General features: G+C 36.3%; 1 protein-coding gene across 4 annotated transcripts in view; it reads left to right on the forward strand.

Moving 5' to 3' along the window:
* Window positions 1-16,141, forward strand: part of Naaladl2 (N-acetylated alpha-linked acidic dipeptidase like 2) — a 1,298,244-nt gene that overhangs the window by 511,090 nt on the left and 771,013 nt on the right. The gene's annotated exons all lie outside the window — the stretch shown is intronic.

Below are 16,141 nucleotides of genomic sequence, written 5' to 3' on the forward strand. Positions count from 1 at the left end.
ATTTACATGTAGTGTGTGAATTTCTGGAGTCTCCAACCTATTCTGCTTCACTGTCTGAGTGTGTTTAAGCTAGGATCATATTCTTTTTATTACTATAGCTTTGTAATAAATAATTTTGAAATCAGGATGTATGATGCCTCCAGATTTACTTTTGATCAAGATTTCTTTAGATGCTGAACATTTCATTATTTTATAAAAGTTTTAGTGTTTACTTCTTCTGTATCTGCGAATAGAGTACACTGTAAATTATGTTGTACTCATAGACTTTTGGACAGTATAAACCACTTGATAATTGGAAGAAAGTGTAATCACCCCTTGTCAAGGCTTCCTACTCTTATGCTAGTCTCACTTTCCTAATTTTCAGAAATACGAGATATTTTAGGAGAGCTTTCTCTACCACTATTATATGCACCCGGTAACTTTATTTCAATTGTGGCAGAATTCATTTTCAGCATTTAATGTTTACTTTGTGCTTTATTGATTCTATAGCTGTGCTTCTAAGGGCTTTGGCATGAGCATCATGCCACACTATCTCTAACATGACAGTCATCACCGATTTCTACCAGCTGTCTTCTGGTTCCATAAACTTTCCTGTGTGTATGTCATAACTGGAATATGTTTAAATACTGACTCTGACACAGGGGCTTGAGGTAGCTATCAAGTGAAACTCCTGATAGGTGGCTGGTGATGCTCTCTGATTTGGCTATTAGGACCCAAAGCTTTGTGAGAAACCAGTTCATTTGTTTACCCTTGTTCAACTTTCCAGATGTTTAGTTTTTTTTACAAATATGGATTTACTCACATTTATTAATAAAGGTCCTGCCTTAGATGAATGATATGAATTCTTACCAAAGGCCCTCTGCCTGTTAGAAATGACTGTAGAATCCATCTCCAGATCAAAAGGCTTCACAAAGTGTTCTGATGATGTTATAACCCTGAAAAACACACCTTTTCCTTCAAAGGTAAAATAAAGCACAGTGAGTCAGGAGCAAAAGCAACTGTTTCATAAGATAGCCCACATCTCAAGGCTGACACCCATCCCAGAAAGAGCTGATCTCAGTCACATCAGCAATACTGTTATCTCTAACTCACACTGCTTTCATTCACCTCATCTTAGTTCTGTGGTGCCACCGTGCTCCTGAGAACGCTTGATACCCCAGCATAGAGGAATGCTAGGGAAGTGAGGCAGAAGTGAGTGGTTGCGTAGGGGAGAACCCTGATAGAGGCAGCGGGGAGGGAGGTAGAATAGGGGTGTGTAGAGGGAAAACAGAAGGGGGGATAACATTTGAAATATAAATAAATAAAATAAACAATAAAATATAATAAAATGAAAAAAGAACCCTATGCCTAGGAATGCCATGATAATCAGGAACTTCTAACCTTTATAGGCTGTGCTTCTATGACATGACAACTAGACTGCATGCCACATGAGGAGATTATTCTCAGTTCTGGAATATATTTTGTCTGTGTGTGTGTGTGTGTGTGTGTGTGTCTGTATGTGTGTGTGTTTGTCTGTATGTGTGTGTGTCTGTATGTATGTATGAGTATGTGTGTGTGTGTGTGTGTGCATGTGTGTGTGTGTGTATCCATAAGTTCCATAATTTGTAAGATTGGAGGGATGAAAGGGGGTGAGAAATTGATAAAATTCTATTTTTGTTAAAATCATAAAAACATAAAATAAAATAAATGACAAAATAATTGCAATTAATTGATCCATGCAGGAAAATAAACCATATAAAATTATGAAATACCTTTGACTGTTAGCAGTGTAGCAATGGTTACTACTGAGTCAGATAATTCAGTAAGTAAAAATTTCCAGATTTGCTCATCTGTGAAAATACCTCAAATATTTTCTGAAAGTAGGCTTTAAATAAAAGATGCAGTACTATGGAATTTCATGGTCATTACAAAATAAAATTCTAATATTTTATCAATATTACATGTTTTAAATACAATTTGAAAGACTAAACAGAAAGAAACAATGTCATGTGCGTTTTCTATATAGTTTTCTTTTGTTTGTTTTATTACTCTATAGATGGAGCCTTGTGCTTGGTAAACAAGTACTCTAACATTTAGCCACATTCCTGAGGTAAACTTTGCAAAATCTAAAACTAAAACTAAAAACTAAAATAAAACAAGAATAATAGATGTTTTCTAAATTTACCAGCGTTAACTTCCTAGTTCTATTAAGTAGTACAAAGGGTTAAGATGAAATTTCAACTGATTTTTTTTCCTTTAACATTTCAGTAAAGTGAAAGAGATCAAAGACAGTAATCAACTGACAGAACTTCCTATTTACAATATAGGTGGAAAAACTCTGGCATTTTACAAATGGTTTATTCCAATCCTACATCAGAGTTTTGCCTTTCGTATATATATATATTCACAACTGGCAAACGCCTAGTTTTAAATAGCACATTTGTGTGTGACCTTTTAAGAAAATTGCCAGTGTCTTTGTTTAGAGTGCAGAGGGCATGGCTTTCAGGAGCACTTCCCACTAAATGGAGTAGATTACTCCAACGTCATAGGCACGCTGTCAGCAACTGACACTTCATTAAGATAATGTGACCTTTAGAATATGCTTCCAACCTTTTACACTGTCTTTTGTGGTGGAGTTTGGACTTTAATTTTTGTAGATTTGCAATAGGTTGGAAAAGGAAAGCAGCTAAAAAAAAATCTACCCCTATTCCATGTCTGCTGTACACAGTGCTGTTTGGGTTGTGTATTGCGTTGACCCTGAAAGAGCATTAAATGTCAAGTAAAGAATTTTTGTTCAAAGAAAAAGGTATTCTTCGCCAGGAAAATGTCTCATAGAATTAAAATCAAATTGGAAGTTTATGCCTTCAGAGGAAAGACAGAAGGAAACAAATGGATGTGTAGACGAAAGAAAAAGCAAAACTCCTTTTCTCTGTAACATTTAAGAAATATTTTGGAAAGGGCTCCTAAAGCCCCGTTTCTTACCCAGTAAAGATGGCGAGATTATATTTATTATAGGGCATGTGCTGTGGTAACTTAAAATCATTTGTTCATCCAGAGCCATCATCTGGAAGAGGAATTCAACTTCTGAAAGGATTTTTTTATAACAAAGTTAAAATAGGCAAATGAGTGGAAAAAGAAGGAATTGGATCTGACAGTTAGGCAGAGAAGGTTTTTCTAGGGAAAGATTTACATGTTTGACTGTTTGTTTATAGGATTAAATTTTATGGATAAAATGGAAATCTATTTTCAAACAAGTAATACCTCTATTTTGATAACTAGAAGTCAGAAAATATTCTTCTTAATCACACTTAAAAAAATACTATATTGACCTTCTCTTTAAATTGTACTTAAAGCAGAATGTCTCATTGACCATTATGAGTGGTTATTTCTCATAAAATAGCAGATGTTGATGGGGATGAAGAGGATGAATAAAATATTTTTACTTGATACATTGCTTTTGAGAAATAGTATTTTCCCCAGGTTCCATTAACAAAATAGCAGTCTTAACTGATGAATAATCAGTAACTAGTGATAGGTGTTTATGGTTATACAAATCTTAACTGATGAATAATCAGTAACTAGTGATAGGTGTTTATGGTTATACAAAGTGAAACCCAGACCCAGTGGTTTGTCATTTGCTATTTTTCTTTTTTGTTTATGGTTGGGATGGATTCTTCAGAGAGTTACTCGATTTTTATGGGTTGTCAGTGTGTTCCAGTTAGGGTTTGATTGTTATGTCTCAGAAGGAAGAAAAGAGAGATCAAATTTTTCTTTTGATAAGCTTTTGTCTGCTGTCTGTCTGTCTGTCTATCTATCTATCTATCTATCTATCTATCTATCTATCTATCTATCTATCTACCTAGCTATAAAAAAGTTTCAAGCCTAGCTGGATTTATACAAAATGTTTTTATCCTGGACTGCATCCTATAGCTTCTCCTAGCTTCAAGAGCATCTGAGATTCTAGACATTTAGAAATTCAAAGCTAACAGGAAAAGACAAGAAAGAAGTTTAGACAGAAAGAGCAATATGTGACAGTATAATATGAAGCACTTAAACTTATGTGTAAATCATATTTAATTTAACAAAATATGATTGTAAAAATATATTGTCTGTTGAAAGGATTCTATATTGGCATTATATTTTTATGATTGCATCAATTGTACAGTCTTATTTTAACTTTGACTATACATAACAGTTCATATAACTTCAAAATATTTGAGAAATCTGTAATCACACTTCTTGGGAGATTGACATAGGAGAATTATAGACAAATGTAAGCACAGAGTAGGTTAAATAATGAGTTCTTGCTCAGCCTGGCCATTTTAGTCATAGTATTCATAAAAACAAAAGAACAGAAAAAAAGTGAGGAGGATGTCGTTTGTGTTCTAAAAGTTGAAACAAGACAATTTACATAGAAAAGTTGGTATTTGGTAGTGGAAAACACACATTCTTCATTATGAAGGGGAAATGTACATTATGTGGCCATATGAACCTAGATTATGGAAGAGGGTATATGCTGCAGTATATGCTGCATCAGCATGTAAAACAGCAACAAACTTTTCATTGAATTAAGAGTGAAACAACAGGAAGTGGTATTCACAGACGTGAATGTATGTCTAGCATAATATAAGCTCTGGGTTTAAACCTGACAGCTGTCAAACTATAATACAATTATGAGATATTTATCAATTTATTATATCCTTCAGAATGTGCATGATATATTCAAGGATGGTATAGTCATCCTATAGACATGTGTACATGTGTTTATGGACATGAAACCTTTTGCTTCTGAGAGTTCCCTGTCCTTTGGCCCTCTTCATAAACAGTCAATATGATCTTAGCTTACACCAGTAGAGTTTCACACTCTAGTCAGCTAAGACAGAGATGTTCATAGTACCATTTAATCACAGAAGTATCATCTAGTTCATAGTCTGACACTGAAGGTATTTTAGAAATGATGGACATTAGAGTTTCCTCACCACAATCTGCAGGATGCTCTCACCAAAGATGGTCTTAGAATTGGCTTTTGAAATACAGTAAAAGTAAAATGTACTGTGATTTTTAGATATTCAGCTGACTTCAAAGATAAATAAAGGATCAAATGATCATTTAAGAGACATTTAACAAAAGCAGATAAATTGTAAATAATTTTGTACTGTTTTGACACTCACTATCCTAAAATAATGAGAACCTGTCTTGAATGTCATTGGAGGCATTGCTATTTAAAGTTAATCTAATTGGGTGATAGTCCTTGAAAAATATTAAGTACCAGTTAAACCATTAGAAGATTGTGGTCATGTGCAATTTTCCTTATTATTATTAACTTGTTAAGATCACTTAAAATACTGAGCCCAACACTGAATTTGGAATGCACAGGATTTAATTGAAAGCCAGTGCAATTCTAGATGTGCTCTTAAAGCAAAAAACGCACAGAGTGTTTTTTTGCCTTCCCTCCCACATCCTCATCTCCATGTCCAAAGATCTTTGACATGAGATCCTATGGAAGGCACTTCCAGTGATGTAAGCTTCTTTCTGTATTTTTCTTGACTCCCTCACTACTCTTGCCCTATTGACAATTTATAACCCCTGCACCATCTGGGGAACAGACTGCTGGCTGCCAAGGAGACTCATTAACATTCCCCTCCAGGAATGCTTGCTGTTTAATTAGGCTGCTGGCTGGATTCAGGCAGTGAGAGCCTTAGGTGGCTGTGTAACAAATCCATGACTCCATGCATTCAGATGTCAAGGTCATTGAGATTCCTGCTTACAGTCAGTACAGGGAAGACACCCCACATCTCTGGTTGCTCAGTCCTTAAAGGGGACTTTCCATAGTTAATTGAGACTCTAACTTATCCCCCACTGCACTCACAGCTGTCATGCCATGGGTTGTTTGACAATTTCTTAACCCCTAGGACATCTGGCTTGGCGTTAGGACAAACTTTCTTGTCAGAACTAGTCAACAGTGTTTGTAGAATACTTATCCAAATACAACTCCGAAATCACTATATGCTTCATAATTAAATGCATCTGATTAACTAAATTCTGTGAGGAAAGTCTGCTGAAAAAGGCAGTTGTTGAGACAAACTTAAGTAGAATTAAATAGAACAATGCTCTCTTTATCAATGCTAATTCATATAATTCTATTGTAATGGCAACATTTCTCTATTAAATAATTTCATTAATGTTCAATAATATTTTTAACTATTAGAAGTTTGTAAAGCATGAAAATGTCCATTATACAGAATATGTCAATTCAGCATTTTTCTAGACAGAAACCAACTGTAGGAGTTTTGGGCTCTTAGTGTTCACACATTCAATGATTCATCCTTGTCAAATATCATGTGATCACTTATCCATATTTAAGCCCAGCGTTGGACGTCAAGGATATGATTCATGGTAAATTACAAGAGGTTTTGAATTGTCTGTATTGTAGGAGACCATTGTTCACCATGTAGTCATAGAAACAAAGCACAGTCACAACAATGGGAAATGCACAAACTTACTTCTGTGAGTTCTAAGAATGGAGAAGGTTGAACTAAGCTGGTGCAAAGGGAAAGCGTCCCAGGGTAGATATTGGAACTGGAAAGAGGAATAATAGAGTGGGAGATTTCTAGATATCTGTTAGATGAGGTAGGCAGAGAGTCTTACCAAGAGGAATTGCTCTGAGTCAAGAAAAGCAAGGCCCACCTGAGAAAATGGAGCTGATGCAGGTTTTCAGAGGCATGTGGATGTAATATAGTATATGAACAAATGAAAGTCTTTATGCACATCCTAGTATTGAAAGACATAATCTAGACAATTCAAGTAGAATAGAACAATCCAGAAATATTGTGTACACTAACATTTGGTCTATTTTCTTCTAAGTACTCTATCCTGTTTTTGATTAAAAGTCAAAGATGCAGGCACCCAACCCTCTTGTCCCTTCCAGCTGAAGAGAGCTAGTTCATTACGCTTCAATAATCTTTGCTATTTGTACTTTAAAACAGTAGAAATAAAGCATCAGGCTAGGTTTGCTTTGTCTTTCTACTTGGTAGTATTGAGTAAGAAAGACTCTAATGCATGTTTGTGATCCTTAAGGGGAATTCAAATGAAATCGCTTCAAGTTGGTCTATTTCTCATGATTCATTAAAATACTCTACATCCTTAATCATCAGGGAAATGCAAATCAAAACAACTCTGAGATTACAAGTCACACCAGTCAGAATGGCTAAGATGAAAAATTCAGGTGACATCGGATGCTGGCTAAGATGTAGAGGAAGAGGAATACTCCTCCATTCCTGGTGGGATTGAAAGCTGATATAACCACTTTGGAAATCAGTCTGGCGGTTCCTCAGAAAATTGGACGTAGTATTACCTGAGAACCCATCTATACCACTCCTGGACATATACCCAGAAGATGCTCCAACATGTAATAAGGACATATGCTCCACTATGTTCATAGCAGCCATATTTATAATAGCCAGCAGCTGGAAACAAACTAGTTGTACCTCAACAGAGGAATGGATAGAAAAAATGTGGTACATTTACACAATGGAATACTACTCAGATATTAAAAATAATGGTTTCATGAAATTCTTAGGCAAATGGATGAAACTTGAAAATAAATATCATCCTAAGTGAGGTAACTCAGTCACAAAAGAACACACGTGGTATGCACTCACTGATACGTGTATATACCTTAGAATACCCAAGATTCAATTCACAGACCACATAAAGCCCAAATGAAAGAGGACCAAATTGTGGATGCTTCAGTGCTTCTTAGAAGGGGAAACAAAATACTGACAGGAGGAAATATGGAGACAACCTGTAGAGCAGAGACTGAAAGAAAGGACATCAAGAGAGTTCTCCACCAAACCCGGACAGACACTATTGTGGATATCGGGAAGTGCTTGCTGACAGGAGCCTACTTTGGCTGGCTCCTGAGAGGCTCTGCAAGAACTTGACAAATACAGAGGCAGATGCTCGCAGCCAAACATTGGACTGAGTGCAGGGTCTCAATGGAGGGGTTGGTAAGGAACTGAGGGAGCTGAAAGGGTTTGCATCCCCATGGGGGTAGCAACAGTGTCACCTGGTCGGATCACATAGAGTTCCCAGGGATTGGACCTCCAACCAAAGAGTACACATGGAGGGATCCATGGCACCGGTTGCATATGAGGCAGAGGATGGCCTTTTTGGACAACAGTGGGAGAAAAGGCCATTGGGTTTGAGTGTGTTTGCTGCCCTAATGTAGGGGAATGCCAGGGCAAGAAGACCAGGGTGCGTTGATTTGTGGGGGGAGCATCCTCATAGAGACAGGAGAGGGAGCCGGGCGCGGTGGCACACGCCTTTAATCCCAGCACTCCGGAGGCAGAGGCAGGTGGATTTCTGAGTTCGAGGCCAGCCTGGTCTACAAAGTGAGTTCCAGGACAGCCAGGGCTATACAGAGAAACCCTGTCTCGAAAAACCAAACCAAAAAAAAAAAAAAAAAGAGACAGGAGAGGGGAAGGGGTAGGAAGTTTCTGAAGGGGAAACCTGGAAAGGGGATAACATTTGAAATATAAATGAAGATAATATCCAATTTAAAAAACTTTAAAAAATATTCTACCCAATAGACAATTATGAGTGCTAATTTTTAGTAAAATAATATTTTAATTGAAGAGATAGCACTTCAAAGCTCTTTAAGTCATTTCAGTATTTATTTATTTATTCATTCATTCTTTCATTCATTCACTTATTTATTAAATATTGCAAGGCCTTCTTGTGGAGGAAACAAAGTGTTTTGTTCATTTTATGAAACAATTTCATTTTTGTCTTTTGTTTTTGTGGTTACAGATATCAGCGTTAGGATTTGAACCATGTTCAATGATGTCTAACTAATTTTAAAACTTTAAAAGTTTATAAGCACATATCAGCCTCCCATGGGCATTTTTCTAAGGAGTCTGAGCCTCACAAACAGTAGAGAAACATTTAAAGAAATGTATCAAACTCCCCTCTCCTTTCTTTTGAGTGTTTTAGTTATAAATGTCTCTGGGAAGGAGGGGATGGAAGATGTTCGTTTAGTGTAGACAGGATTTCTTCTCAGCTTTGTAGGTTGCATTTCTTTAAAAAGTTTCTATGGTATCAGCCTTTGCCATGGGTCAAGTACGAGATTGGACAGGTGAGCACTGACCTAACGATTTTCAGTTAATTCCTTTTCTTTGGATAGTTCCTAATTTATATTTTGTCCATAGTATTCTGTGCGTAAAATTAATTAATACTAGCTATTGTTGCTATTTATAGTTGATATGACTAAAAAAACACAAAACACAAAAAACCTCATTAAATTTAGTGTGTGTGAGTAGGGGTGTGTGTGTGTGTGTGTGTGTGTGTGTGTGTGGTATGTGTGTGCGTGTGTGTATACTTCAGCCATGGTGCATATATAGAGGTCTAAAGACAGTTTGCAGGTTTTGTCCTCTCCTGACTTGGTAGGATTCAGACATTGAAGTAAGATGTCAGCCTTGCTTAGTAAACACCTTTACATACTGAAACATCTCTCCAGCCCTCAAAATTGTCTTTCAAGGCCTCACTTTTTCACTAATATTAGATTAAATTCCAAATTCCAAAAGACAGCATGGTGTATAAGTGGTTGCAGTGCCTGCCTGCTGACGTCTTTTGAAAGGTTTATTGTTTCTGAACTTTGTAAATAACCCTGCAGATGATACTTATTTTAATTTCTTTTATTTTGGAATAATTGGCATTTAAGAGAAGAGTAACCTCGGGCAGTAACTCTCTTTAAAATGCCAGAAAACATTATAAATGGGAAAATCCTAAATAAATTGGAATTCATCCCTGTTCAGATGAAAATGCTAATGGACTTTTCTTAAGCCAATAATCATTTGAAACAGCAGGGAAAGAGTTTTATGAACAGGAGGTTTTTTTGTTTTGTTTTGTTTTGTTTTGTTTTTTGGCATACTCATTATTTAGTAAAACAAAAGATGAGAAAACTAATCAAAATTAGAATTTTTTATTAGATATTTTCTCTATGTACATTTCAAATGTTATCCTCTTCCTGATTTCCCCTCCAAAAGCCCTCTATCCCTTCCTCCCTCTACCTGCTCAAAACCCAACTTCCTGGCCCTGGAATTCCCATACACTGGACCATAGAACCTTCAAAAGACCAAGGGCCTCTCCTCCTATTGATGACTGACTAGGCCATCCTCTGCATCATATGCAGCTGGAACCATGGGTCCTTCCATGTGTACTCTTTGGTTGGTGGTTTAGTCCCTGGGAGCTCAGGGGATACTGGTTAGTTCATATTGTTGTTTTTCCTATGGGGCTGCAAACACCTTTAGCTCCTTGTGTCCTTTCTTGAACTCCTCCATTGGGGTATCTTGGGAACAGTTCAACAGTAAACTGAAAGCTTCTACCTCTGTTTTTGTCAGTCACTGGTAGAGCCTCTCAGGAGACAACTATATCAGGATTCTGTCAGCAATCAGTTGTCCACAATAGTATCTGGGTTTGGTGACTGTATATGGGATGGATCCCCAGGTGGAGCAGTCTCTGGATGGTCATTCCTTCAATCTCTGCTCCACACTTTGTTTCTGTAACTCCTTTCATGGGTATTTTGTTTTCCCTTTTAAGAAGGACCAAAGTATCCTCACTTTGGTCTTCCTTCTTCTTGTGGTCTGTGAATTGTATCTTGGGTATTCTGAGCTTCTGGGCTAATATACACTTATCAATCAATGAGTACATATCATTTGTGTTCTTTTGTGGTTGAGTTACCTCATGCAGGATGATATTTTCCAGTTCAATCTATTTACCTAAGAATTTTATGAAGTCAATTTTTAATATCTGAGTAGTATTCCATTGTGTAAATATACCACATTTCATGATTTCTTCTGTTGAGGGACATCTGGGTTCTTTCCAGCTTCTGGGCTATTATAAATAAGGCTTCTATAAACACAGTAGAGCATGTGACCTTATTACATGTTGGAGCATCTTCTGGGTATATGCCCAGGAGAGGTATTGCTGGGTCCTTAGGTTGTACTATGTCCAATTTTCCTAGGAGTAGTTAAAGTGATTGCCAGAGTGGTTGTACCAGTTTGCAATCCTACCAGCAATGGAAGAGTGTTCCTCTTTCTCCACGTCCTTGCCAGCATGTGCTGCCACCTGAGGATTTGATCTTAGCCATTCTGACTGGTGTCAAATGGAATCTCAGGGTTATTTTGATTTGCATTTCCTTGATGACTAAGAATGTTGAACATTTCTTTTGGTGCTTCTCAGCCATTTGGTATTCAACACTTGATAATTTTTGTCTAGCTCTGTTTCCCATTTTTAATAGAGTTATCTGGTTCTCTGGAGTATAACTTCTTGAGTTCTTTGTATATGTTGGATATTAGCCCTCTATCAGATGTAGGATTGATAAAGATCTTTGCCCAATCTGTTGGATGCTGTTTTGTCCTATTTACAGTGTCTTTTTTCTTACAGAAGCTTTACAATTTTATGAGGTTCCATTTGTCAATTCTTGATCTTAGAGCATAAGTATTGGTGTTATGTTCAGGAAAATTTCTCCTGCACCTATGTGCTTGAGGCTCTTCCCCACTTTCTTTTCTATTAATCTCAGGGCATGTGGAAGTCCTTGATCCACTTGGACTTGACCTTTGTACAAGGAGATAAGAATGGAACAATTTGCATTCTTCTACATGCTAACTGCCAGTTGAACCAGGACCATGTATTGAATATGCTGTTTAATTTTTTCCACTGAATAGTTTTAGCTCCTTTGTCAAATATCAAGTGATCCTAGGTACACGGGTTGATTTCTGTATCTTCAATTCTATTCCACTGATCTACTTACCTGTTGCTGTACTAATACCATGCAGTATTTATTACAATTTGTCTGTAGTATAGCTTCAGGTCAGGGATGGTGATTCTACCAGAAATTCTTTTTATTGTTGAGAGTAGTTTTCGTCAACTAGGTGTTTTTGTTATTCCAGATGAATTTGAGAGTTGCTCTTTCTAACTATATGAAAAATTGACTTAGAATTTTGATGGAGATTGCATTGAATGTATAGATTGCTTTTGCCAAGATGGCCATTTTTACTATATGAGCATGGAAGATCTTTCCATCTTCTGAGATCTTCTTTGATTTCTTTCTTCAGAGACCTGAAGTTCTTGTCATACACATCTTTCACTTGCTTAGTTAGAGTCACAAGAAGGTATTTTGTATTATTTATGACTGTTGTGAAGGTTGTTGTTTCATCCATTTCTTTCTTAGCCTGTTTATCCTTTGAGTAGAGGAAAGCCATTGATTGGTTTGAGTTAATTTTATATTCTTCTACTTTGCTAAAGTTGTTTATCAGGTTTAGGAGTTCTCTGGTAGAATTTTTGATGTTACTTAAGTATACTATCATATCATCTGCAAATAGTGATATTTTGACTTTTTTCTTTCCAATTTGCCTCCCTTTGACCTCCTTTTGTTGTCTAATTGCTATGACTAGGAATTTGAGTACTATATTGAACAGATAGGGAGAAAGTGGGCAGCCTTGTCTAGTTCCTTATTTTAGTGAGATTGCTTCAAGTTTCTCTCCATTTAGTTTAATATTGGCTACTAGTTTGCTGTATATTGCTTTTACTATGATTAGCTATGAGCCTTGAATTACTGCTCTTTCCAAAAATTTTATAATAAAGGCATGTTGGATTTTGTCAAATGTTTTCTAATCATCTAATGAAATGAACATATGTTGTTTTTCTCTTTGAGTGTATTTATATAGTGAACTATGTTAATGGATTTCCATATATTGAAACATCCCTGCATCACTGGAATTATTGCATCCATGGGATGAAGCCTACATGATCATAATGGATGATCTTTTGAATGTGTTCTTGGATACATTTTGTGAGAATTTTATTGAGTATTTTTGCATGGGTATTCCTAAGGGAAATTGATCTGAATTTTTCTTTCTTATTGGGTCTTTGTGTGGTTTAAGTATCAGAGTAATTGTGGCTTAATAGAATGAATTGGGTAGAGTAACTTCTGTTTCTATTTTGTGGAAAATTTGAGCAATATTGGTACTAGGTCTTCTTTGAAGTTCTGATAGTCCTCTGAAATAACTCCATCTGGTTCTGGGCTTATTTTGGTTAGGAGACTATTAATGACTGTTTCTATTTCTTTAGGGGATATAGGACTGTTTAGATCATTAATCTGATCCAGATTTAACTTTGTTACCTGGTATCTGTCTAAACAATTGTCCATTTTAACCAAATTTTACGGTTTTGTTGAGCATAGGCTTTTGTAGTAGGATCTGATAATTTTTTTGGATTTCTTCAGTTTCTGTAGTTATGTCTCTCTTTTAATTTCTGATTTTGTTAATTAGTATACTCTCTCTGTGCCCTCTAGTTACTTTGGCTAAGGGTTTATCAATTTGGTTGATTTTCTCAAAAAAAACCAGCTCCTGTTTTGTTTGATTCTTTGTATAGTTCTTTTTCTTTCCACTTTGTTGATTTCAGCCCTAAGTTTGATTATTTCCTGCCATTTACTCCTCTTGGATGAATTTGCTTCTTTTTGTTCTAGTGCTTTCAGATGTGCTGTCAAGCTGCTAGTGTATGCTCTCTCTAGTTTTGGAGGTATTCAGAGCTATGACTTTTCTTCTTAGGACTGCTTTCATTGTGTCCCATAAGTTTGGGTATGTTGTGGCTTCATTTTCATTCAACACTAAAAAGTCTTTAATTTCTTTCTTTATTTCTTCCCTGACCAAGTTATCATTGAATAGAGTGTTGTTCAGATTCCACATGTATGTGGGATTTCTATTGTTTATATTGTTATTGAAGACCAGCCTTAGTCTGTGGTGATCTGATAGGATGCATGGGATTATTTCCATCTTCTTGTATCTGTTGAGGCTTGTTTTGTGACCAATTATATGATCAGTTTTAGAGAAGGTATTGTGAGGTGTTGAGAAAAATGTTTATTGTTTTTGTTTTAGGATAAAATGTTCTATTGATATCTGTTAAATCCATTTGTTTCATAACTTCTGTTAGTTTCACTCTATCTCTGTTTAGTTTCTGTTTCCATGATAAATCCATTGCTGAGAGTAGAGTGTTGAAGTCTCCCACTATTATTGTGCGGTGCAATGTGTGCTTTGAGCTTTATTAAAGTTTCTTTTATGAATGTGGGTGCCCTTGCACCCAGAATTTTAGAATTTAAAAAAAGTATTCATTTCCTGTTGTTCTAAGTGTTGGATGTTTTTCTGTGAAATCCTCATTCACATACACACCTCAAATACAGTTCTACACACTTCTTTTTGGGCTGTGTCATGTAAAAGGTTGGAAGAACTGCAGGTGGCTCAGTATAGTAAAAGAATGTGTGAATAAGAGCTGTTTGCAGGAGCCTAGTTAACATCAGATCTTCTCTTGGACTAATGTATGTCCAGTGATCTCTCTTTTTTTTCATTTGATCTCCAATGTGAAGAAAGACACTAGCATTTTAGTTTCATATGACCAATAGCAGAGAATATGTTTTTTAAATTACAAAATTACATATGAGCTTGTTACCATACAATGTTGCCTGATTTGGAAACTCCTAAAGCTTCACATTAAAGGAGTTATATAAACTTACTTGGATAAATATAATCATCTCTGCCTGGATTCTTACAGATGGAATTTAACCACAAGTGTGTGCAAATACAACTGTAGCACATGGGCTACAGATGGGTGCACAGGGACCCCACAATTTTCTTGGCAGGTTTAAGAACATAAATGGAAAGGAATTTTCTTTTCTTCTACTTAATGTCAAAATATTTTGTTGAGATATTAAAGTGGAATGGTGTCTGAGTCACCTGTGTATAATAGATATGGCTTTGAGTCATTTTAATGTCACCTCACTCCTGACGATGATACTGGTAATTGCGACTTCATCTTGAAGAAAATTTGCAGCAACATTTTTGGGCAACAAACAAACAAACATACAACTTTCCAAACTCTTGCACCTTGTTATCCTGATGCTATTATTACTAATAAAAGAAACTTAGGACCATAAACCTTGATTTTTTTCTGATGCTATAGTAAATTTATTTGTGAAGATTGTTGGGTTGGCAACTTCTTTGCTTGTTGCTGACATGATAAATCAGAATGTGAGCTTGTGATTCATTTTACTTGAAATAAAGGTGATTAGCAGTGACTCTCCAGCCTGTTTGGAGGTCAGGAAGCTTGGCTGCATTGGAGGGGGGATGGTATCCAACTGTGAATGACGCTTAAGATGCCCATCTATTTATTTTTCCCAAAGTAGTAGTTAGGGGTCACTAGTATCAGAAGCATAAATTCACTTTTATTACTTAGGGCAGGAAAGTATGATTGGACCATTTATCTATAGCTGTAACTGAGCTACAATTTTACTGATTTAATAAGCCTCATCTTAGCTGATGATTTGACAAAATGTGTTTAGTTGCTTTTATGTCAAAATTACATTTATTCCTTGGAGTTGTTTTTTTTTTTTTTTTTTTGTTTGTTTGTTTTCTGCCTAAGTTTCTCCTGTAGGAGAATTGGGTCTGACTTTCATCTATCAACACATGTTAGCCATAAAGCACAGTTAAACTGAAGCTGCCAGGAATCACTGATGAAAAGTCAAGTCTGCTTTAAAGAGCCAGTTTCCCAAGATTTAAAACAGTTTAGCACATCTCTAAATTAAATCATCTATATTAAGCAACTACACACAAATTTACCCAAGTCAGTAAGTTTTATTTTTAAATATTTTTTCACTTATGAGCGATCCAATATTTAGATATTCTTGAGCCTGGGCCAGTTATTCTGTGATACTGCAAAAGCTCAGCTGTCACTTAGTAACCAGTTCTTTGGCTCTTAACCAGTTCCTTGACACACTGGTCAGAAATCCTGTGTACCTGTGATGGGTTCACCCCAGGATTCATACCAGATGCTGTCGACCTGAAGTTTCTGAATGTCACATCCTATTTCCCCACAGAGAAGAAGCAACAAACAGCCCAGTGGGTGACATAGCAGAGTTGTGAGAGTAGAACAATTGTGGGAGGAAAGGATGAGATTGGGTGTGTAGGAAACTAACAGATAAAAATCCAGGTAATCTCAGACTGTTCTGGTCAACATGCAAGCATACTACTGAAATATGACATGACCAGGTTGGCACCTTCATTTCTATAAGGTCTAAGGTTACACCCTGCTATTTGTTTCCACACTTTCC

This window comes from Mus caroli, unplaced genomic scaffold (genome assembly GCF_978045245.1).
Source record: "Mus caroli unplaced genomic scaffold, Mus_caroli_1 scaffold_3, whole genome shotgun sequence".
NCBI lineage: Eukaryota > Metazoa > Chordata > Mammalia > Rodentia > Muridae > Mus > Mus caroli.